Consider the following 23,939-nt stretch of genomic DNA (forward strand, 5'->3'; position numbering starts at 1 on the left):
CCCTATCCACATAGAGTTGTAACTGGGCCACCAGACAAAGCTGATGGAAGGCACTCCTCACCAGTGAGGCCACTTGAGCCTCAAGTAACAGGAATAGATCCAGAAGTATCCCCAAGCTACACACCTACTCCTTCAGAACTAGTCAGATAATATTTTACATAATAATGTATTATAGGCATAGTTATATGGCTTTGGCCTAAAGCGATCCCTAGGCATGCAAGGAGCAAGTGTAGTGTACTAAATCTTCTCAAAATACAGATCCCGGGTATGCCAATACACTGGCATTCTAACATCACCAAAAAATGTGCCCACAAGTGATATCTGTGCAAAATAGCAGTTTGAGAGTCAATCTGCAGGTTGGAAGGAAAATAAGACAAGAGCTTAAGAAAAGCCCTGCTGGATCAGGCCAGTGGCCCTTCTGGTCCAGTATCCTCTTCTCACAGTGGCCAATCAGAGGCCCCAATGGGAAGCCCACAAGCAGGACCTGCGTCAAAAAGTACTCTTCCATTGTTGGAAGTGCAACAGCAGAGATCATCCAGTGTGTAACTTAAGGGTTAGTTCTGTTAACGTTAAAGTCAACTAGCTAAGAGAAGGTCAGGTGGAGAGACCTTGCAATTCCCAGCAACTGGTATTCAGAGGCATGCTGTCTCCGTCAGTGGAAGGAGAACATAGCCATATCCTCCAAATTGCAAACCCCTTTCTATGGGCTGTTGTCCCAATCCAGATTGGGCCCACCGACACCTGTTTTTTAAGAAAGAGCAGTCACTGGCAAACATGCTTGATGAACTGCATCCCAGAGTATTGAAGGAACTTGCGGATGTACTCTCGGAACCTCTTGCCATCATCTTTGAGAAATCCTGGAGAACGGGAGAGGTGCCGGAGGACTGGAGACGGGCAAACGTCGTCCCGCTCTTTAAAAAGGGTAAAAAAGAAGATCCAGGGAATTACAGGCCGGTCAGTTTGACTTCAATACCGGGAAAGATATTAGAACGGATAATAAAAGAGTCCATTGGCAACTATCTAGATGACAATGCTGTGATTAGAAGGAGCCAGCATGGGTTTGTCAAGAAAAAATCCTGTCAAACTAATCTCATCTCTTTTTTTGATTGGGTCACTAGCTTAGTAGATGGTAGAAATGCTGTAGATGTCATCTATCTAGATTTCAGCAAGGCGTTTGACAAAGTCCCCCACAACCTTTTGATTAACAAACTAGTCAAATGCGGACTACATGGAAATACTGTCAGGTGGATTCACAACTGGTTGGAAAACCATACTCAAAGAGTGGTCGTCGGTGGCTCTGCTTCGGACTGGAAGGAGGTCTCGAGTGGAGTGCCACAGGGTTCTGTCCTCGGGCCAATTTTATCAATGACTTAGATGATGGAGTGGAGGGAAGCCTTATGAAGTTTGCGGATGATACGAAACTGGGAGGGATAGCTAACACAATGGAAGACAGGAATAAAATCCAAAGGGACCTGGATAGACTAGAAAATTGGGCTAAAATTAATAAAATGACATTCAATAAAGACAAATGCAGGATTCTGCATTTAGGCCACAAAAACAAAATGCACGGGTACAGGATGGGAAATACCCGGCTTAGCAGTAGTGCGTGTGAGAAGGACCTTGGAATTGTAGTGGATCGCAAGTTGAACATGACCCAGCAGTGTGATGCTGCAGCAAAAAAGGCAAACGTGGTTTTGGGCTGCATAAACAGAGCTATAGTTTCTAGGTCGAGGGAAGTAATAGTCCCACTATATTCTGCATTGGTCAGGCCTCATCTGGAATACTGCGTTCAGTTCTGGGCGCCTCATTTTAAGAAAGATATAGACAAGTTGGAGCAGGTTCAGAAGAGGGCGACAAGGATGATAGCCGGTATGGAGAACAAGTCTTATGAGGAAAGGTTGAAGGAACTTGGCATGTTCAGTCTGGTGAAGAGAAGGCTGAGGGGTGATATGATTGCACTCTTTAAGTACCTGAAGGGCTGTCACATAGAGGAGGGTACAGATTTGTTCACTGCTGCCCCAGAGGGTAGGACTAGGTCTAATGGTTTTAAGTTGCAGGAGCGTAGATTCAGATAGGACATTAGAAGGAACTTATTGACAGTAAGGGCGGTTCGGCAATGGAACCGACTGCCTAGGGAGGTGGTGGGATCCCCTTCGCTGGATGTCTTCAAGCAGAGGCTGGACAGCTATCTGCGGGAGATGCTCTAGCTGTGGATTTCCTGCTGTGAGCAGGGGGTTGGACTCGATGGGCTACAAGGCCCCTTCCAACTCTATGATTCTATGATTCTATGTAACGTGTAGTTCAGCCCTAAGAATTTGCACAGCAAATAAAAGGCTCTGCTTTGAATGCCATCTCAGTGACAAACTCACTAGGGTGGACTTGGCAAGCCGCTGTCTCCCTGCCTCAGCTACCATTGTGATCTAGCAGATATCTTAACCAGTCATCTTTATTAGATGCTGCTCTCGTCTGTTGTGGTCGTTTTTAACCATCTGCCCATTTCAAGTTACAGAATTCTGTTAAGAAGCAATAAACTAGCTGTCAAGTCATTTGCACACTTTGTGCATTGGGTGTCTGATGGATAACTTTCACAATCTGTTCTGGAAGGTGGACTGAAAGTAAATCAGCTGTAAGGTTGAAGACCCAAGATTTATATTATTTATTTATTATTAGTAGTAGAAGTAGTAGCAGCTTTTTTTTAAAAAAAAGAGAGAACTCAGAGCGACTCACATTAAAAACAAATATAAAAACAAGAATTAAAATATCTTCAAATACTTAAACCAAATAAAAACAAAATCCAACTTCTCCCCACCTGACTGAAAACAAACAGAAAATTAAACTCCAAAGCCGTGGGTGAATAAAAATGTTTTTACCTGGTGCCTGAAGATAGATAATGATGGCGCTAGACAAGCCTTCCTGGGGAGAGCATTCCACAAATGGGGGGCCACTACTGAGAAGTCCCATTCTGCTGTTGCCATTATCCTGTTCTCCTGTTGTACCTCCCTTGGAGGGGGCCAATGGAGAAGGGCCTAAAATGATGAGTGCAGGGTCCAGATTGGTTTGTGCACGGAGAGGCAGTCCCTGAGGTATTGGGGTCCTGAGCCATATAAGGCTTTCTAGCAGTCAAATCCAGCACTTTAAATTAGACCTGGAAACTAACTGGCAGCCAAGGCAGTCATGCCAGGATTGGTGTTGTGTTCCAACCATCTTGCCCCAGTCAGCAGTCTGGCCGCTGAATTCTGCACCAGTTGCAGTTTCCAAATTGTCTTCAAATACATCCCCATGTATAATGCATTGCAGTAGTCTAGCCTAGACATCACCAGAGTGTAGACCACAGAAGTTAGGCTATTCCTGTCCAGATAGGGATGCAGCTGGCCCACCAGCCAAAGCTGATGGAAGGCCACCAAAGCCACCTGACGCTCAAGTGACAACAGTGGATCCAGGAGTACCCCCAAGCTACGCACCTTTTCCTTCAGAGGGAGTGTAACCCCATCCAGAGGAGGCCATGCCCCACCCATGTGGTCTAGGGAACTAACAGCGCCTTTCTCTGGATTAAGTTTCAGTTTCAAGTCCATTACTGTGGACAGACATCAATTTTGCACATCCACTGCCGCACTTGCAAATGTAAAGAAATAGAGCTGTGTATCATCAGCATACTGCTGGCAACGTACGCCAAAACTCTGGATGACCCCACTTAGCAGTTTCATGTAGCTATTAAACAACATAGGGGATAGAATTGAACCCTGTAGGACTCCACTAACGCAACGCACCATCCTCTTGAATTAAAGCACCTTGGACAACTCCTTGAATGTTTGGACTAAAACCCAGAGGGAATTCCATTGCCCTACTGACCCAGAGCCACCAGCTGCCATTGCATCAGTTGCTCCACCTACTTTTGCCTCTGATCCTGCCCACCACTGCCATCTGGCCCCTGGAAGGTTGACCAGAAGGGAATGTGGCCCTCTGACTGAAGAAGATTCCCCACCCCTAGAGTGCTGAGTGCATTCAAAGGCTCTGGTCCAAGCTGAAAACAAAGGTCAAAGGTGGCAGCCCTTCAAGTGACATTCAGCGAACGTGTGAAGGGGGAGGGATCCACAACTGACCTCAGGAGGTTTAGCAGAAGGTGTGGCTATGGTCCTAAGTATGTAGTACACAGGCCTCATCTGCATGCCGAGTTACCTTTTCCATCAATGAGGCATTTCCTGTCTGCAATAGTTACACGCTCAATTAGTTGCCCACTAGGAATGGGTGAATGTGACCATTTTGGTGTCTATGTCTCAGTTTTCCACTATTAAGTTCAATTCTCCACATTTCCACATCAATTTGCATTTTAAAGCAAAATCCTTGTGAAAATTCACCAGCATTTCATTGTGAAGTTCTCCCATACACCATAAGAGAATTTCTCACAGACACATGTTTGTGTGCAATTTTGCCTAATGTACGTGTATTTGCAAAGTAATTTCCCCTAATACAATGAATTTTGTATGCTAATGTATGCATTTCTAGGCACACTTGCCCCAAGTATATGCATTTTTGTACTCTTTACTTGGTTGGAGAACTTCATCACAGAACGGGTAGAAGTGTGAATTTCAAGACGGCTGTGTTCAGTTTGTGTATTGCTTGTTTCGGCAAGTGCAAATAAGATAGATTTGCCTTTAAATGCAAATTGAATTGACATTCTCCCCCATCCCTAGTTGCCACTGATGGCGCTGCCTCAGGAGGACGGGAAGGAATGGACTGTAGAGATACTTCTTGAGGCACTTAAGAAAAGAGCATTTGATGGATGCCAGGCAGTGATCCATGTGCATCCAACAGTTCCTCAGCAAATGGTTGCTTCGTCCCAGCCTGGGGTTGCCCCATTTTTCCAGGCTCTGCCTCTCTGCTTTTAATATCTTGTTCTGGCCTGATGCAGGCAAGGCTGGAGATGAGGCCAGAAGCTGCAAGACCAGGTATAGCTCCAAGTGAGTAACTTGCTCCAAAAAAGGCTGGGCACAAACGGAAGGTTTGGTCTCTAGACTCCCTCTTCCAGGCTATATGGAGAGCTTCAGATTCTTGAAGGGCCAACCTCTGGCCCAAAGACAGGCACTTCTCTTCCATTCCATAGCCTCCCACCTGGTGCGCACTCTGTGTCGCTGAACTGGTGAGGTACTGTGGGGAAGGTGCCTGTGAGGGTCCTGGCTCTGACCCTAGGCCCTGGTGGAATGGAGGGTTCTTCTGAGGCAGCCTTTCCCAACCAGTGTGCCTCCAGATGTTGTTGGACCACAACTCCCATCAGCCTCAGCCAGCATTGCCAATGGTCAGGAAAGATGGGAATTGTGGTCCAACAACATCTGGAGGCACACTGGTTGGGAAAGGCTGTTCTGGGGGCTTCTGTCTGACAGCCTCAGGCACAGTGATCTCCTGATCTTCAGCAGCTGGTTCAGAGCCCTGAACATAATCTAGCCCCCCAGTTGGTACCTCTTGCTGCTGGATTCAGGGATCATTACATTTAACAGCAGCTGATTTAAGATGGGGGGATCACGTAGCAGATGATGCTTTGCCATGAAATTTTCTACCATCCAGGAATAGCTACTTCAGGTGATTAATATCCATGCATCAGGCCTGCAGTTAAAGACACAGGAACAAATTTCATTTACTTTGTGTGCTTTTTGAAGTGCCAGTTCTATGCCAGTCAGGAGCTTTTAGGCAGAGTTGCTATGAGGAAGGCGAGGTCCCATCAACAGCCGCCTGGAGCCCCACTGGGATCTCAAGATAGCTGCTTGCTTTCCCCAGCTGCCAACACGGAGTAGCAGCCAGGTTCTGGCTCAACTTCACTGTTCACCAAAACCTGACAAGGTCCTTTACAGTGAGCTTCTGATGCCCTTTGACTCACATGTTCATTGTTACTATTAAGGGGCTTGTTGGCAGAACACAGTACAAGAACTATTGGCTCCTTGCCACAAGAGGATTTTGGCAAGGCACAGCCAGGCCAAAAAAAGAAATCAGCTCCACAATTTACTGTTGGATCCACTAGAGAAGCTGAATGTGTTTTTGATGCACAGGTTTTGGAGCATGACTGTAGATATGGGGGCTGGTACGCTTGAATGTTCCTACACACACCTGCACATACCAAGTTAGCATGTCAAAGGAAATGCTAAGCTAGAGCCTTTCTCCCTGGCATGCTGGATTTCTATGTATGGAAGTTTTGGTTTTAAAATATGGGGGAGCTTCCCATCATGTGATTTCTGCCCCACACACAGTGGAAAGTGGCACAGCCCCAGGAGCAGTTTAACTAAACAATCTGCTGATTGTATAGACAAGGTCTCAGTGTACCTGTCTGTGAAATGGGTTTGGTGAAGCTGTCCTGTGTAGCACACATGGCTGGTTTTAAAAGTGAATCAGCAAATGTATACTTTGAGCCCAGAAGGATAAATACCCCACTGTCTATTATGCAATGGACTCAGGACTTTACTGGCCTGGCTACATTAGAACATATTTCATATAGATTGGGCTCCCTTTGGTAGGAATTTAATGATAATGATGCTGATATCAATTTTGAGCGGATACATACTTGGGCATCTGAAGGGCTTATATTAACTAATATGCTTAATTCAAGATGCCTGTACTGATGGTTATTGTACCCGTAATTGAAACTGATGGTGATTTATAGTTAGTAGAGGTATTCATATACTATTACTTTTTCTTTATTTTTTATTTTTGTGTACCTTCAATATTTTTATTTTTATTTGATTGTTTTTAGGTTGTTTTTGTTCTTTCTTTTTACTGCTAAATTTGCAAATTAAAAAATATTCTCTAAAAGGCGAGTTGACAAATAACTGCAAATAAGCTTTTTGGGGGGAACATGCAGTATATTATATACAGCAGTAGCATTGTGACTTGGGGGGTGATGGGGCACCTCCCTTTGATGCCTCTGGAAAAGGACCCCGCTATCTACAGATCTACAGATCACCTAAGGTGCTGACAGATCTATAACGTCTTCAGTGTGCAATATTAAGCATGTTTTTCAAGAAGGGAGATTAAAAGCCCAATACCAGCTTGCACAGAGACTTAGGGCCAAGGGGCACATTATGTTAAATGCACAATCACAGTCTTTAAAGGAGGGAACCAGCCAACCGCTGTCTGCAGCAACTAAGCAAATATCAGCTTTGGGAGAGTGATTTCATTAGGACCATCATGCAAGGGGAAGGTTTGAAGGGGGGGAACCTTTACATTTGGTCCTGATCCTGCTCCAGCTGCAGCTGCTATTTTTTTTAACAAAAAATACACATCAATATGTAGTCTGTTGCTTAGTGAGGGCAGCAGTGGGTCAGTCCACTACTGCAACGTCTCATTGGCCTGCAGCCTAACACAGTCAAGCACATGTGAGCTATTCAGTAACATTTACAGGGTGGAGGAGACAGGAAATAAATGGTGCTAGTAGCGGCAGACATATTCAAAAAAAGCCAAAAAGGAGAAATTCACCAGCAGTATCTTCAAGGGGTCAAATAGTTGCTGGGGAATCTCTGGCCAACACGATAATTTCAGCCTTTAACTCCTATCATCCCTGACCATTGGCCAGGCAGGCTGGGGCTGATGGGAGCTGGAGTCCAAAACAGCTGGGGGGCCACAGCTTTCCCACCTCTGGGCCAAACCATTATTCACCCACTTTGAAGCTGGTTCACCATGCCCTGGCCATAGAAGTGCCAAGAAAAGTCCATAGCCTGTGTAAATTATGGAGTCCACAGCCTGTGTAAATTATGCACTTCAAATGCAAAGCACAGCCCCCAACCACTAGAAATCTATTTCAACCACCTCTCCAGCTTCAACGGTTTTGGCAGCCGTTACCCTTATATTTTCAAGCATTTCCTTGCTATCATTAGGATTAGGAACTTGTTCTTTTGAAAAAAGAAAGCCTGGTTTCCCAATAAGTGCCCATCTTTCTGTGATTCTGCACTTCCTCTGTACTGCTTCAGAAATGTGGTGTATTAAACACACACACATCTCTGTTTCCGTTGCAATGTGACCGGGATGATTAGGATTGCACACCAATTTAGGTCCAAGCATCTGCTCTCAGCAGTGGCCAATAGGGGGCGAGCTGTCCCTCTCCTCCATGGTCAACAGATGAAACCCACACAAGCCATTCTGCACTCTTGTCAATGCACCACTTTCACTGCTGTTTCCTCCTTCAGATACATAAAAGCCCAGTGTGTTGTCTTTTTGCCCCCCTCGTTCCCTCCCCAGATTTAATGAATGTGAACTCTGTGTCCTCCTCTCCTCCTGTGTTCCTAATGGAAAGGAAATTAAGAGCTACCAGCTGCACCCCATTGGCCCCTGGACAGATTTTTTCCCCAAATTGCTATTACCCAGCTGATCCCCATTGTTCTTGGGAGGGGGGGAGAGAGGCCAGGATAGGGATGGTTTGTGCAAGAAAACAACAACCCTTGAGCATCCAGAGGGAAAGACAAAAAGAAACCAAACAAACTCAGAGTCAGTTCAATTTAATCCCATTCCATTGGAAGATACTTGATTGCCAAGATGCTGAAAAATGGTATTGACGGGTTGCTCAATGGTTCTTCCCTTCTCCTTGATGTATATCAAAAAGCACAGGGAGGAGTTGTACCTCTCTCTAACATCTCTAGCATGAGCAGGGATGGGAGAGAAATCCCAGTTGCGTTGCAGTTCAATCTCACCTAATTCGCACAGCCCAAAACAATGTGCAATTCTCCCATGCAGTTCTCCAAACAAAAGTGGTGTACAAAAATGTGTGCATTGGGGTAAAGTGTGCTTTAAAATGTGTGTATGTATGTATATCTCACAATGCCATCATACACAGTGAATAAAAACATACCAAAACATTAAAACAGATATAAATACATAAAATACAGTTAACAGTTCAAGGAGAGTGATATTAAAAGGGGACTAAAGAGGTAAAACTAAAAAGGGAGGAAAAGAAAATCAGTTTCCCTCCCAAAGGATCTCCGGAACAAGACGGTTTCAGAATTCTCCGAAACACTATCAGGGAGGGAGCAGAGTGGGCTTCTTGGGGTGGAGTATTCCAAAGCCAGGGGGGGGGGGCAACAGCTGAAAAGGCCACTCCTGTGTGCCTGCCAGTCTGACATCTTTCATTCCAGGCATGCTGAGGAGATCTTAAATCACTGGCAGGTACATATGGGCATAAGCAGGTCTGTGGGCAGGTCTGTGGAACCTCAGGGCCAGAAGGCTAAATGTGGCCCTCCAAGCCTCTCTATCCGGCCCTCTGAACTCGCCCCCAAGCCACATCCCCTCAGCGCCCCTGCTTTGCACCCTTCTTGAATGTTTTTGCCTGGTTGTCCTTGAATTCTGATACTGCCTCTGCTTGTCTGGGTAGAAAATGGAGGGGTGAGTGTGTGTAGAAAGAAGCCTACTGTACAAAGGTGAAATTTACATTCATTGCTCTGCCTACTTTTGCCTGTGGCCCCGCCCACCCCAGCACGTGGTGCTTGGAATGTTTCCCAGAAGATAATGTGGCCCTCAGGCTGAAACAGATTCCCCACCCCTTTATTAGGGGGAATGGATTGCAAAAAAGGGGGGATATTGGACAAAAATGCATACAAAAATGTGTGTATTAGGAGAAATGCACACTAAAATGCTAATGAATTTTCATGATAGCTTTAAGCAGAAAAAAGCTGATGTGGAAATGTGGCAAACTGAACTTAAGACCGGTGAAACTGATTTGTCGATCCCTAAGCATGAATGGATCCCTAGCAAGCATGGCTAATGGCTTTTCCCCTTCATTCAACAGTGGTTTCACACATTATTCTTTCCACGCATGTACACAAGGTGTTCCTAAGTCTACTCTCTAAAATGTGAAAACACAGAAAGGATGTGACAAGCGCTTCTTTGCAAATGCCACACAACAGTTCTGTGGCTGAATTCATGTGCCTCCCACATGTCCAGGAATTCAGTGCACTCATGTACAATCACGTGACACTCATCACTTGGCTTGTACATCAACTCCTGCGTGGAAGACCTTTCCATGTAGAGCGGGTACGGAGAACCTTGGGCCCGCCAGACATTGCCAAACTACAACTCCCATCATCCCTGGCCATTAGCCATGCTTGCTAGGGTTGATGGGCATTGTAGTTCAGCACAGCCAGAGGGCCAAAGGTTCCCCACCCTTGACGTAGAGATACTGGGAATGTTGGAAGCAACTCTCGGGTTTAGCTGCTCCTCCAATAGCATTAAGATTCATTCTTTTTTAGAAAAATCATGGCCCCTCTTTCATTTGGTATGTCATCATTTTACTGTGGTTTTTAATCCACTTCACTGGCACTGCTCTTTATTGCTTTTATGAAGCTCCCAGACTGTGGAGGTCCTTTTGTCCTTTTGTCCTTGGCCTCCAAATCAAGAAATCCCGAACCTTGCATTTCCTCATCCCTTCCCCCTTCCTCTTCTTCCTCTTCGATGACCACATTCCCTTGGGGTTAGGCTGCATGCAAGCAGTGGGTGGAGCCAGAGCCAAAAGTGGGTGGAGCACCCCTCTTTCCTCCTGTTTCCCCCTCTCCTTACAACCCCATGAAATGAGGTGAAGGGCGACAACATTTCAGAGGCTTCAGGATAATCAGGAAAATCCCTTAGGGAAAGCAAACATAGCCCCCCTGCTTCCAACATCCTTGGAGCAACAAGGCCAGAGATTTGGGGACAACTGTTTCCACCAGTGGCCAAACAGATGCCACCAAGAAGCCCGCATGCAGAGCGCAGTGGCAGCCACCCTCCTCTCTTTTGTTTACAGCCAGAGCTTGGAAAAGTTACTTTTTTGAACTACAACTCCCATCAGCCCCAGCCAGCATGGCCACTGGATTGGGCTGATGGGAGTTGTAGTTCAAAAAAGTAACTTTTCCAAGCTCTGTTTACAGCCCACCAATTTCACACACGCATCTGGTTGGCACTGTGACAAGAAGATGCTGGACTAGATGGGCCATTAGCAGGGTCTTCTTATGTGCTCATGTTCTTCATTGGCATTCAGGTACACTGCCTCTGAACATGGAGGTTCTGTTTAAACAGCCTCTCCCTCTGCAAACCTGCCTACTCTTCTTTTAAGGCCATCTCTGCCGCTGGACATTCCCACGCCTTTTCCATCACAGGTTCTGCACAGGAAAACCCTTGAAGAGAAAACACAACACACACGCGTACACACGGATACCAAGATTTGAGGCAGGGGGGAGAAATAATGTTCATGTAGGGCAGCAAGATAGCGGGAGCTAGCCCAAGTAATACCTTGATGGCCGAATTGCCAGTTGCCGTTCTTCCATGCTGGAGTCAATGAGAGGAAAGTCAAGCCTGGCAAGCTTCCTTTGCTCAGAGGAAGAGGACTCTGTAATTCACGCCGCCGGCTGGCGCTCTGCTCCCTGTCCCCGGTTTTATTGTGTCCATGAATTCTCGATGCAGTAATGACTGTCTGGCAACGGTAGGGGCCCATTGATTTTCTCTTACTCACACAAACCACGTCTATTTCTCTTCAACACCACCAACACCATCCTACCATTTTATTTATTTTGGTTACCTAAGCAATTACCATGCTAATCGCTTATGCTCCTTGAATGCTAAGCCGCCCACTGCTCAGGGGAGATAGAGATGTGTATTCCGATGACACCTCACAATGTTGCAAGGTGATAGAGATTGCTCTGTGGCAGAGGGCAGCAATGAAGCAGGGCCGAGGCACACTTCCCAGGCAACAGCTAGTGCAGAGCTTCACTGCTGCAGTTCAATTTGCTGATATTTTATTGGCCTAAGGGGATGCCAATAAAAGACAGGTCAGCCTATAGCACAAGGGTGGAGAATCCGTGGCCCTCCAGATGTTAGTGGAGTCCAGCTCCCATCAACCCCAGCCAGCATGGCCAATGATCAGGAATGATGAGAACTGTAATCCAGCAATGGCTGGAGGGCCACAGAGTTCCTAACCCTCTTATGAAACAGGGCAAGCTGCCTTATACTGAGGCAGGCCATTGGTCTAGCTAGCTCAGTATTGTCCACACTGAATAGCAGAAACTCTCCAGGGTTTCAGGTGGGATATTCCCAGCCCTGCCTGAAGATGTTAGGGACTGTACCTTAGGGAAGACCTTTGGGAAGTCCCAAAGATGTGAGGCCATTGCAGAAAAGGCTCTGTCCCTGGTACCTGCCAATGTAATATTTCCTAATGCCAGACCAGAGAGCAGGAACTCTGGGGCTGATCTTAAGGCCTAGGTAGGGGTACGGTTCTTCAAGTGCACAGCTGGTTAAGGGACAAGAGCCCTCTCCTGCTTTAGATCTGGCCAGTTACCAAGGTTTGTTCTGTTAAGGTGCAATTGACCTTTAGTTAGAATTATGGTGGCCACTTACACATCACCAATAGAACAAGAAAAAAGAGGGCAGGTTTGAACATAGATTTGCATGAAGTGTGCATATGATAGATAGATAGATAGATAGATAGATAGATAGATAGATAGATAGATAGATAGATAGATAGATAGATAGATAGATAGATAGATAGATAGATAGATAGATAGATAGATAGATAGACAGACAGACAGACAGACAGACACAGTGAGATAGATAGATAGATAGATAGATAGATAGATAGATAGATAGATAGATAGATAGATAGATAGATAGATAGATAGATAGATAGATAGATAGATAGATAGACAGACAGACAGACAGACAGACAGACAGACAGACAGTGAGATAGATAGATAGATAGATAGATAGATAGATAGATAGATAGATAGATAGATAGATAGATAGATAGATAGATAGATAGATAGATAGATAGATAGATAGATAGATAGATAGATAGATAGATAGATAGATAGATAGTGCCCAGGTGACTTCTGTGCCTTGCCTGCTCAGTCTGCTGTCCAGGTGGTCACTATTGATGGACAACTCCAAGACCTCTCTTGGTCTCCCATCTTAGGGTTATAGTAGTAGCAGCAGCAGCAGCAGAAATAGTAGTAGTAGTAGTAGTATGTATGATGTATTACCCACCCTTCACCCTAAGGTCCCAAGTTGTGTTACAACCATTTAAAACGCAACATTAAAAAGAAGTCTAAATAAATGATATTTACAACAGTAGGGTGGGTCCTAAAAATATGCATCTCAGGTGTCAAAGGCCAGGGTAAAGAGTTGAGACTCTGGCACATGCTGAAAAATGTACAGCAAAGATACCAGACACACCTTGGTGGGGAGGAAGTTCCACAGTCTAGGAGCTGCCACAGAGAAGGCCCTCTCCCAGGCCACACACATACAAACACATGGAGCTTTTGAGGGCAGTAGAGCAACTGAACCCCCCCCCTGCTGAACTTAACACCTGAGAGGGTGTTTAAACTGGATTTGGACCAGACACCACTACAAATAGAGGACTGTCCTCTGTAAAGTAGGATGCATAGCCGCCCTACTGCTTAAGGATGTCATACTCATCCACCCACATACACACACTTCTGAAAATGATTGGTACTCTTCACACGGAAAGGTCAGAAGAAACCTCATTTGAAATCCGCCTCTGTATTTGAGTTCTCAGAAGAATAATTTGGAGGGCACGAAATGAGATATCCTTCAATTTGGTGCCATTCAGATCTGCACATAACAGGGATGGTTGGGGAGGCAACTTGTCTACTCTCTCAAAAGTGACACAAATTCTTCCTCAACTTCTGAAAACAGGTGCTGGCTGAAACTCATCATCTTTCTCTCCTACATTGCATTTGATGCTTTCGGATTGCTAGGTAGACATTTCTGGGTCACTCAAAGCCATCAGAGATGAAAGTAAGATAATGATCTGAGTGGGGGCTTTTGTGGAGCATGAAATCAATCGTTGAGAAACCCCTTGAGCAATGAGAATGCACGAACACACACACACACCAAAAGGTGAAAGTGGGGCTCAGCTTGAGCTCCTCATTGATAACAAAGACCCTCTGACAGGCATGAGTTTAATCCCCCAAAGCTTCCTTTTCTAGTAGGAAATCTCTAAGTTTATTCATTGACAGAAGAGATGGTGTGGAAGCTAGGGGAAGTGAGCAGGATGGGGTGGAGGGAACATTTGCACAGAAGCCAAGTCCTGCTCAGACACTGCATCTCACTCCCTCTCAGCAAGAAATGCAAATCCTTCCTATTGACCTATTCCTCCATCTTTGGCCTCTGCTCTCCTTCCCTTGAGTGTCTTGTCTTTTTAGTTTGTAAGCCTGATCTCAGGGCCTTTCTCACTCTCTTTTTTAACTGATGTGAAAAGCAGGATAAAAATGTACTAACTATACACAAAAGTCCATCCTTTGCAATCTGCAGACCGATTAAACTCTCTAGATTTTGGTGCATTGAGCTTTTCTTAACATGAGTGATTTTTGGCTGGGGTAGAAGTGCTGGTTCATAAGATTACATTTTGCGACTAGCATTCCCACTAGAGCTCATTGAACTTAGCATCACAAGATCTTCCAATCAGCAGTTGCATTGGCCTTAGGTAGCAGTAATTTGAACAGGGAACCTTCTGGGACGAAGCTTTTGTTTTAAGAGGTTGAAGGGTTGGTTTTGGTTTTTAAATTTATTTTAAATGGTTTTTAATAACGTGTTTTATATTGTTATGACCTGCCCTTGGACCTACTCATGAAGGGAGGATAATAAATTTAATCATCATCATCCTGTGGAAAGCTAGCCTGGTGGGCAAACTGGGAACGTCTGCATTCTGGCCTCTGAACCCTCTTCTGCAATGGAAGGAAAGAGGGCTGTGCATGATGTTGGATCCTGTGATTAGCAGACAGCATGAAGCCTCTGGATTGGACAGGCATGGTAGAAACCCAAAGAGCCAGATGTCTGTTCTTCCCTGATCAACAGAACAGGACCTTCTCTGTGCTGGCCCTGTGGTCTCTGCCCCAAGTGTGACCACGGGGACTTTGGGCTGAAGAAAACACACTCCAACTCTGGGTTGTATGCAGTTAGCCACAGCTTCTGTTGCGCAGTGGAGCTCCTCCAGCCCCTCTGTCCATACATGCTGGCATTCAGGCCATGAATGCAGCTCTCTCTGTTGCCTGTGCTACCTCTGGGTAGTAATGGGCAGATGAGGAGTCAGCAAGGATCCCATTTGTGGCCACAAAACCAAAGCAGGGATTTGGCTTCAAGGATCTAACACATGATGGCAATGATGTTATGGCCTCTCAGTATTCTGTTCTGTTGGGGATTGGGGCTTACAAGGAAAATGGAATCCGTTTGACAGAGTTTCTTCCAGGCAGGTCAAGTCAGCAAAGGCAGGACAAGCCATTTCAATTCAAGGCAGGTCAAGCAAACACAGGACACTGTAGGTAAAAGTCAGGACTGCGGGCAGCTCCCAGTGGGCCCAGCTGGTTGAGCTATGGGGAGACATTGTCTCAGCAGAGAGTGGAGGCCATCTGAAGCCTTATGTAGGCTGGCAAAGTCTATTCTGTAATTGGTTCCACCTTCTTCGGAGTTCTAGTCTCTCATAATACTAGAACTCGTGGACATTCAAAGAAACTGAATGTTGGAAGATTCAGGACAGACAAAAGGAAGTACTTCTTTACTCAGCGCATAGTTAAACTATGGAATTTGCTCCCACAAGATACAGTAATGGCCACCAGCTTGGATGGCTTTAAAAGAAGATTAGACAAATGCATAGAGGACAGGGCTATCAATGGCTACTAGCCATGATGGCTGTGCTCTGCCACCCTAGTCAGAGGCAGCATGCTTCTGAAAACCAGTTGCCGGAAGCCTCAGGAGGGGAGAGTATTCTTGCACTCAGGTCCTCTTTGCGGGCTTCCCCCAGGCACCTGGTTGGCCACTGTGAGAACAGGATGCTGGACTAGATGGGCCACTGGCCTGATCCAGCAGGCTCTTCTTATGTTCTTAAGTTGGCTGTCCTGTCCTAAAGAGCCTTTGTCTGATTCTGTAAGCCCTGTCTTTTACTATGTGGAGGTTATGCAGATGTTATTGGGAGCTAGCCCTCTGAGGAAGGTAAAAGGCCTACATCCTCAGGCTGGAGGAGGGCTCAGGGGGAGGTGCTCCCGAGTGGGGCAGCCCTACCCTCCTGTGTGTTCCTTAGAGTAGCACAAGAGGCTGAGCTTATGAGTCAGGGCAATAAAGGCCCTGATCTGGATTTTGGACCTGACTCAGACCTTGAACTGTGGTCCTGCCTGAACTGTGCATCCACAGTGGAGGATTGGATCCCTCAGATCCAATGCCAAGACTACTCTAGACCTAACACATCATACATGTATGCCAGTTGCAGCATCTGGGTTAGCTTGGCATCAAATCTGGATCTTCTTCAGTTTGCAGCAGAACAAGATTGTAGAATTCTGTGGTTTAGAATGTATTGTATCCAGATTGTCAGTGCACCTCCATGTAAATACTGCTTGCAAATAAAAATGCTAGCATATTACATCATCATTATTACTACTACTACTACTATTACTACCACTACCACATTTGTATTCTGTCTTTCCTCCAAGGAGCTCAAGGTGGGGCACATGGCTCTCCTTCTCCTCATTTTAATCCTTACAACAACCCTGTGAGGTAGGGTAGGCTGTAGAGATAACAACTGGCCTAAGGATACCCAGTGAGTGAGGATTTGAACCCTGGCCTCCCAGGTTCTAGTTCACCTCGCTCTCTTCTGTGCTAGCTTTCTGTCCGCAGGGAGAGTTTTGGTGCTGTTTCCACAGCAGGGGAACCCTTAAAATGTGATTCCCTGCCTGCAGTATAATGACACAGTGCATTCTATCACTCTCCGGAGGATTCTACCACTTCCTTCTGGTGCACACACAGATCACAGGAACAAAACATTGCTACAGTGTGATGAGAAAGGGACATAGCTCATTGGCAGAGCACTTACTTTGCAGGCAGAAGGTCTCAAATCCAATCACCGACATCACAAGGCAGGGCTGGGAAAAACCCTTGTCTGTAAGAGCTGCTGCCAGTCCTTTGAGAAGTTTGAGCTCGATGGACCAATGGTCTGCCTTAGTATAATGCAACTTCCTCTCTTACAGTATCATCTTACTGAGGAGCGGATGTCGCTCAGTGGTAGAACATGCGTTTTGCCTGCAGAAGGACCCAGCACTGATAGCCAAAGAGGGCTGGGAAAGATTCCTGTCTGTAACTCTGGAGAGCTGCTGCCATTCAGTGTAGACTAGGGGTGGAGAACCTTAGGCCTGGGGGGGGCTGAATGCACCCCCAGGCCTCTCTATTTGACCCTTGGGACTTTCCTCAGGCCACACCTCCTCCTCAGCCATGCCCCTTCTCCCCAGACCACACCCCTTGCTGGCCCTGCTCAGCACCCTCCTTGAGTGGAAAGTGTCCTCGAACTCGGGTAATGCTTCTCGCTTGTCTGGGTGGAGGGTCGAGAGGTCTATGCAAGTGTGAGTAGGAACCAGCCTATTGTACAAAGGGGGGAGTTACATTCATTGCTACTCTCACTTTTGCCTCCGGCCCCCAGAACGTTGCCAGAAATGAATGTGGCCCTCAGGCTGGGAAATGTTCCCCATCCACAGGGATGGAAGGATCTGTCAGCTTCAGTTCTCTCAGTTTCTCATTGATCCAATATTAAATTTAGTTCTCACATTTCTGCAGGAAATTGCAATTTTAAAAAAATCCTCATGGGAATTCATCAGCGTTGCATTACGATTTTCTCCTAATAAATACATTTTTGCATGGTTTTGACTAACGTACACATTTTTGCAAGCAATTTCCCCTAAAATAATGCTTTTTTGTACGTCATTTTCACAAACATATTTGTGCACATTTCTTCCCAGTGTTTGTAGTTTTGTAAACGCTGGTACGTTGTAGAACTGCATTGCACAATTCAGATACTTCCAAATTTCAACAGACGTGTTTCAGTTCTCTTATTGTTTCTGATGTGTGGATTTGATAGATTTGGCTCTAAATGTGCACCAAATCAAATGTCTCCTCCATCCTCACCCACCCACACCCCTAATATAGACAATACTGAGCTAGATGGACACTTATTATAGGTCAGCTTTCTGTGCTCCATGACCTCTTTCTGCAGTTTTGCAGGAGCTTTTTGTAGATCAGGGCAGAGGTGTGAATGCAGGGATTCCCTGCAAGCTTGGGGAAAGAGGGAAGGTGGAAAGCAGAAAGGGAGAGGTGGGAGAGAGATCTCATGCACCTTGCATGATAGATGGAGTCTGGAAGGAGAGCGGTGTTTGTCAACACAACTGCAGGAGGTGACACCTCTCAGGTTTATTAGGAAGGTGGTGCAAGGAGAGGTGTCCCTGGGAAGATGGATACAAGGCTGCCTCTCTCTCTACCTGGCAACGCGGTGGGGAAGGCAGGGGAAGCCAGACAGTTGAAATAGCAGCAGCGGCAGTACAAGGCAAACCACGCAGATGGGGACAGGGACAGAGTGAGATGATGCCATGTAGCGGTGAGGAGTCTGTGCCCTGGAAGTCACCAGTTTAAATTGCACTCGTGCCCTGAATGTGCTAGATCAGGGGTGGGCAACCTTCGGACTAATTTCATGCGGGTGGAAAGTCAGGGAAAGGGGTAGCAGAGAGAGAGAGAGAGAGAGAGAGAGAGAATGGGGCAGTGTGTGAGAGAGAGGTGCAGCAGAAAGAGAAAGTAAGAATAAATTCCAGCCCACTTTTAGGCTTTGACTGAACCCAAGCCCACCATGGCTGGCCCAGTCTCCATATGCAGCCCTCAACAGGAAAAAAAAAGAATTCCTACCCCCATTCTAGATGATAGAAATCGAAAGTCCTATTATCCCAGCCCAGGCAAGTTCCGTAGAGGGATAATGCCAGCCTACCTTATAGGTCTGTTGTAAGAGTTATCGAAATGTGCTTTGAGCACCATTTAAATATTACATTGATTCATCATCTTCAATAATCCTCTCCTCTCTCCACATCTTCTCCCATTGCTAACCAGCCTGAGATTACCAAGAGAATGTTGCTCACCTTAATGCCTTGCTTATGAGCGCCAAGAGGCCCCTGGGTCTGAAACAGAACGTTGGACTAGACAGGCCTGTGGTGCGATCTGCCAGGGCAGCATTGATGATTAGTGAATGACAAGAATGTTCTTCCATGATGGAACTCAAGGTGGCAGACCTGAGGTCCCCAGGTAGTCCCACATCCTTTATGACCCCCTCACAGATCCGTTCATGAATTATGAGTGGGGGGAGGTAGAGGAGCCTCACAATCCCCACCTTTGATACCCACCAATGGTAGCAGAATCATGATCTTCTTCTAGCCAAGTGAAAACAGTAACCAAGGGACCTGTCACAAAAAAGGCCTGTGCCATTGTAGTGGCTGGAGTGTTAGGACTACCTCTGGAGTGACCTGGATCCAAATCCCCCTACTCAGCCATGGCATTCACTGGGTGACCTTGGGCCAGTCACCACCTCTTAACCGTAACCTACCTCATAGGTTTGATGTGGGGATAAAATGGAGAAAGCAAGCCATGTGCGCCATTAAATGTAGTAAGTGAAAGGGAAGGATCCTCCCACCCATGTCACCTGCGCACTAGAGCAAACCCAGCAAGGCTGCTAGATCACATGCCTTCTTTCAGTCCATGCGCTGGGCCTTTCATGTCTTCATACAGAGGGTTAATGTAGATCACAGGCAGGCAACATGTGGCCCTCCAACCTCATTTTATGTGGCCCCCAATGCCTCATGAAATTGCCCCATTCTTCCATCCCATTAGAGTTGCTTCCTTTTTTCCACCCTCCTTATTTTTCCTGGCCTTTTAGACTGGGGTTGCCCCTCTCCCATTTTCTATGGGTTGTAGCCTACTAAGTTTTATTCAGAATTGCCCTGTTGAAAATAACAGACCTAACTTAGTCATGTTCCTTAATTTCAGTGGGTCAGCGCTGAGTAGAACTGGCACTGGACAAAACCCTGTTTCAGAACAAGTAGAAGGAGCAGTGTTTTATTTCATTAAAATAAATTGATTGCTTTTTTTAAAAAAAGAACTTTGTTTCTAGGTTGCATGGCTTTGGGAAGAAGTCTTCCCCCCAGCTGTCTGAGAACAAATTTGTAGGCTTCTGCTGTGTATATTTGTGTGTGTGTGTGTGTGGCACATTAAAGTCAGAAAGGAATGACTTCCATTTGCTTCCCAAAGCAGTAGCTATATTGGTCTCTCTCTCTCTCTCTCTCTCTCTCTCTCTCTCTCTATATATATATATATACATATATTTATTTGAGAGTAATCTCATCAAAGCCAGCATAAGTATTCCCACATAGGGTTGAGAACTCTAATTGGAGGTGGCCATTATGAAAATTGAAGCAGCGGGGTCTTTATTTAATCCAGAACAGTTTGTCCCTGGCCCTGCCCACCATCGGCTCTGACTCCACTCACCATCACCATGTGGCCCACAAGAGATTATCCCCAAAAGGATATGGCTCTTGACAGGAAAAAAATGATCCCTATCCCTGATGTCGATGAGCAACCTTGCCTTGCTTGGTTGCCTCTGTGTTGTCCTGCCTGAGTGGTGACGATTTGGTTCCAATGCATGGAAGAAAATGTGTTGAAATGGCCATCCATATCCACCCTGACAACGGAATGTAAGTCCAGGGTTGGATTGGTTCTCTGTGTGGACTTTTGGTAAATGACCCATCCATGTTCACCCACAGAGACAACAAGGAACAATGTGTTCAGGACCAAAAACATTAAGGTTTTTAACAGGAACATAGCCTACACACCTCTGTTGCTCCGTCGTCAGCTGCCTGTTCGGCTATTCAAGATCAATGTATGCAGGCGCCTCACTCTCTTTTCTTCTTCTGTTAGAGGCTGTGTTTCTTTTTTGTAGTTTCCTTTTTCTCCTTACTTTTTATTTCCAAGCCAATTTCTCTGTGGGCTCCTGAACTTCTTGCTCTGTCCTTTTTGTTCACTGTTCCCTCACTGAGCTTGTCCTTTTTGAAGGCTGCTGCTGTTCAGAGATGCTCCTCTCCTGCGCTGAGCAGCAAATCCCAGATAGAAAGATTTGCATGTTTTTTATGAGGACCAAGAATTCTTCCAGTCACGATGCAGGTCAAGTTCTGTTATTGTGGTTAGTTTTAATAGAACGTTTCCTTGAAAAGCTGACTATGGCAGTATGATCATGTTTATGGGAGCTATATGGCTGTGGCTCAGTGGCAGAGCACATTTGTTGCATTCAAAAGGTCCTAGGTTCAGTCCCCAGCATCTCCAGGTAGGTCTGCGAAAGGATCCCTGCTGGAAACCTTGGAGAGCGGCTACTGGTCGCTGTAGACCAGGTACAGGGAATGTCAGGACTATAATTATATCTGGTTCTCAGAAGTCTCTCCAGGCCACACCCCCTCTTAAGGCCACACCCCCTCTCCCCAGGCCATATCCTTCAATGGCCCTGCTTTGCACCTTCCTTGAGTGTTTTGGCTGGAATGTGCCCTTGAACTCTGGTCATGTTTTGCTTGTCTGGACAGAGGATAGAGAGGGGTGTGGGGTGGGTGCAGAAACCACCATACCGTACAAAGCAAGATTCACATTTGTTGCTCTGCCTGCTTTTGCCTCTGGCCATGCCTGCCACTGGCACATGGCCCCTGGAAGGTTGCCCAGAACCAAATGTGGCTCTTGGGCTGAAATCACTTCCCCCATCCCTAGTGTAGACAATACCAGCCAGCCAGATGGGTGACTAAGAAATCCAATAAATAAATAATAAATAAATAAATACTGAGGTAGATGGGCCAGTGATCTAAGTAGGGGGCAGGCAAACTGCCCCTTAAGAATGTGACCTTCCATCTAAGTTCATGTGGGTGGACAAAGGGTGGGATGGGGAGAGAAAGAGAGAAGGGGTGCCCCATTTACTTTTGGTTCTGGCATTGCCCACTACTAGCCCTTTGCCACCCTATAGCCCCTTGAAGGAATGATGCCATTAGCTTAAAGCCATCCACATTGGTGGCTATCTTATGGGAGCAAATTCTATAGTTTGACATGTGCTGGGTGAAAGAAGTACTTTCTTGTGTCTGTCCTGAATCATCCAACATTCAGTTCCATTGAGTACCTCCCCAAGTTCTAGTTTGATGAGGGAGGGAGGAAAACATCTCCAGAGCTCAATGCTCTGTGATCAGCTAGTTTGAAACACATTGAATGAAATGTGGGTTGGATCCAGATTTGGTCAAACTTAGTCTACATTTCACTAAATCTAGATCCAACCCAGATTTGCATGTGTTTATGTATTTGTTTCTTACCATTTTTTTTCTGCTCACACCTTTAGCACGGGTATGTCTCCAAGGTGGCGTTCTTCCTGTTTCTTCTGTGAATTAGTACAGTTGTCTTGTTTTCTGGGCCTTTAAAGATGTGACATTGCCAAAGACAGGCAGGAGTCTTGGGTTGCAATCCTGTGCACATACTTCTGCATAAACATAGAGTTGCACTGTTCATGTTTTATGTGGTTTTGCTTGTTGATGCCCTTGGGTTGTATATCTTATTCAGAGTTAGACCCACTGAAATGAATGCATCTAAGTTCGTCATGTCCATTAATTCTAATAGAGTATGACTAAGATTGGGTGCAGCCTATTGCTTCTAATGATTTTCTTTGCTTGTTTATTGTGACATTTTCAGATTATTTTTATTACTGTAAAATGCTTTGAATATCGTATACAGGTTCATACCCACCCAACCGGTATGCTGGGAGATCTAAAGATATGGTGCCTATGAAGTCTTGAAACTATCAGAGGTCTAATTAATGAGCAAAATATAATGTCTTACAAATAATGATGGTTTGTTGGTTTGTTTTTTTACATTTAAAACACATTTCCTCTAAGGAGCTCAGGGTGGTGCTTATGGTTCTTCTCTTTGCTCTCCACTTTATCCTCACCACAACCCTGTGAGGTAGGCTAGGCTGTGAGAGACAGTAGCTGGCCTGAGGTCACCCAGTGAGCATAATGGCTGAGTGAGAACTTGAACCCTGGTCTCCCAGGTCCTAATCTGATGTTGTAACTACTACAGCACACTGGCTCCCAGTCATGATAATGATGATGATTTTTAAAATGGTTGTTGCTAAAGCAGGTGCAGTAAGGCTATGAGATCAAGGTCAACAATGCCACCCAGAGTGTTTAGCTTTGGGTGTTTGGGGTGTGCTTTTTTCCCTCCTTGCATCATGCTTGAAATATAATTTCCTTCCCTCATCCCTGCATGGCTGCATCACTAGCCCTGTCTCTGCCAAAATTCAACTCTGCTCTTAGCCAGCTATATTGATCAAGCTTGTTGTGCTCTATTTTCCTCTGCACAGGTGCCAATCTCTGATCTGCCACCCTCCCCCACAAAACTCCTGCCTTCACCCCTATCCGCTTTTCTCTCCTGTAGCGACTATTTGGTATTGGGAGTTCTGTTCTTCCCCTCCTCCACTCTCGTGGCACATGGACAAGGACACAAGTCGCTGAACAACCAATCCAACCCTCTCTGCTCATTCTCAGCCACATTATGGGAGCCATCGGGGCTGGCCTAAGACACTTTGCCCCTTATGGTGCTCCCCACCTCCCATTCCTCATACAGAAACTGATCAAACTAGCCATTGTATCCTATTTCATCACTGGTTACCGGACAGTGTCCTCCTAAGGGCAGTTGGCTTGCTTTGGGGGGCAGGGCAGACCATGTGGTCCAAGCACAGCTGTCCTCCAACACTTCACTGACACTCACCACCTTCCAGGATCTGCTGCCTGAGACAATGGCCTCACTCCTGTTTTTTTAGAGATGTTAGGACTTCGTTAGTTTGATTTTTTTTTTTGTAAATTGTATTGTTTTTATTTGTATTTTGTATTTGTATTTTTTTTGTGTGTAAGCCGCCTTGGGGGCCTATTTGGCCAAAAGGCGGCCTAGAAATAAAACATTACATTACATTACTCTGCCTAATGCTTGGGCTGGCCCTGAGAGCCATTCCTGTCTTTCAAGATGCTCAGATCCTTGAATGCAGGAAATCAGCTTTGTACAGTGTTCTCTGTTAAGTTGTGCCATCTTACATCAGGCTGTCCTCCTGCCTTTTAATTGCT

This window comes from Rhineura floridana, chromosome 15 (assembly GCF_030035675.1).
Source record: "Rhineura floridana isolate rRhiFlo1 chromosome 15, rRhiFlo1.hap2, whole genome shotgun sequence".
NCBI classification, from domain to species: domain Eukaryota; kingdom Metazoa; phylum Chordata; class Lepidosauria; order Squamata; family Rhineuridae; genus Rhineura; species Rhineura floridana.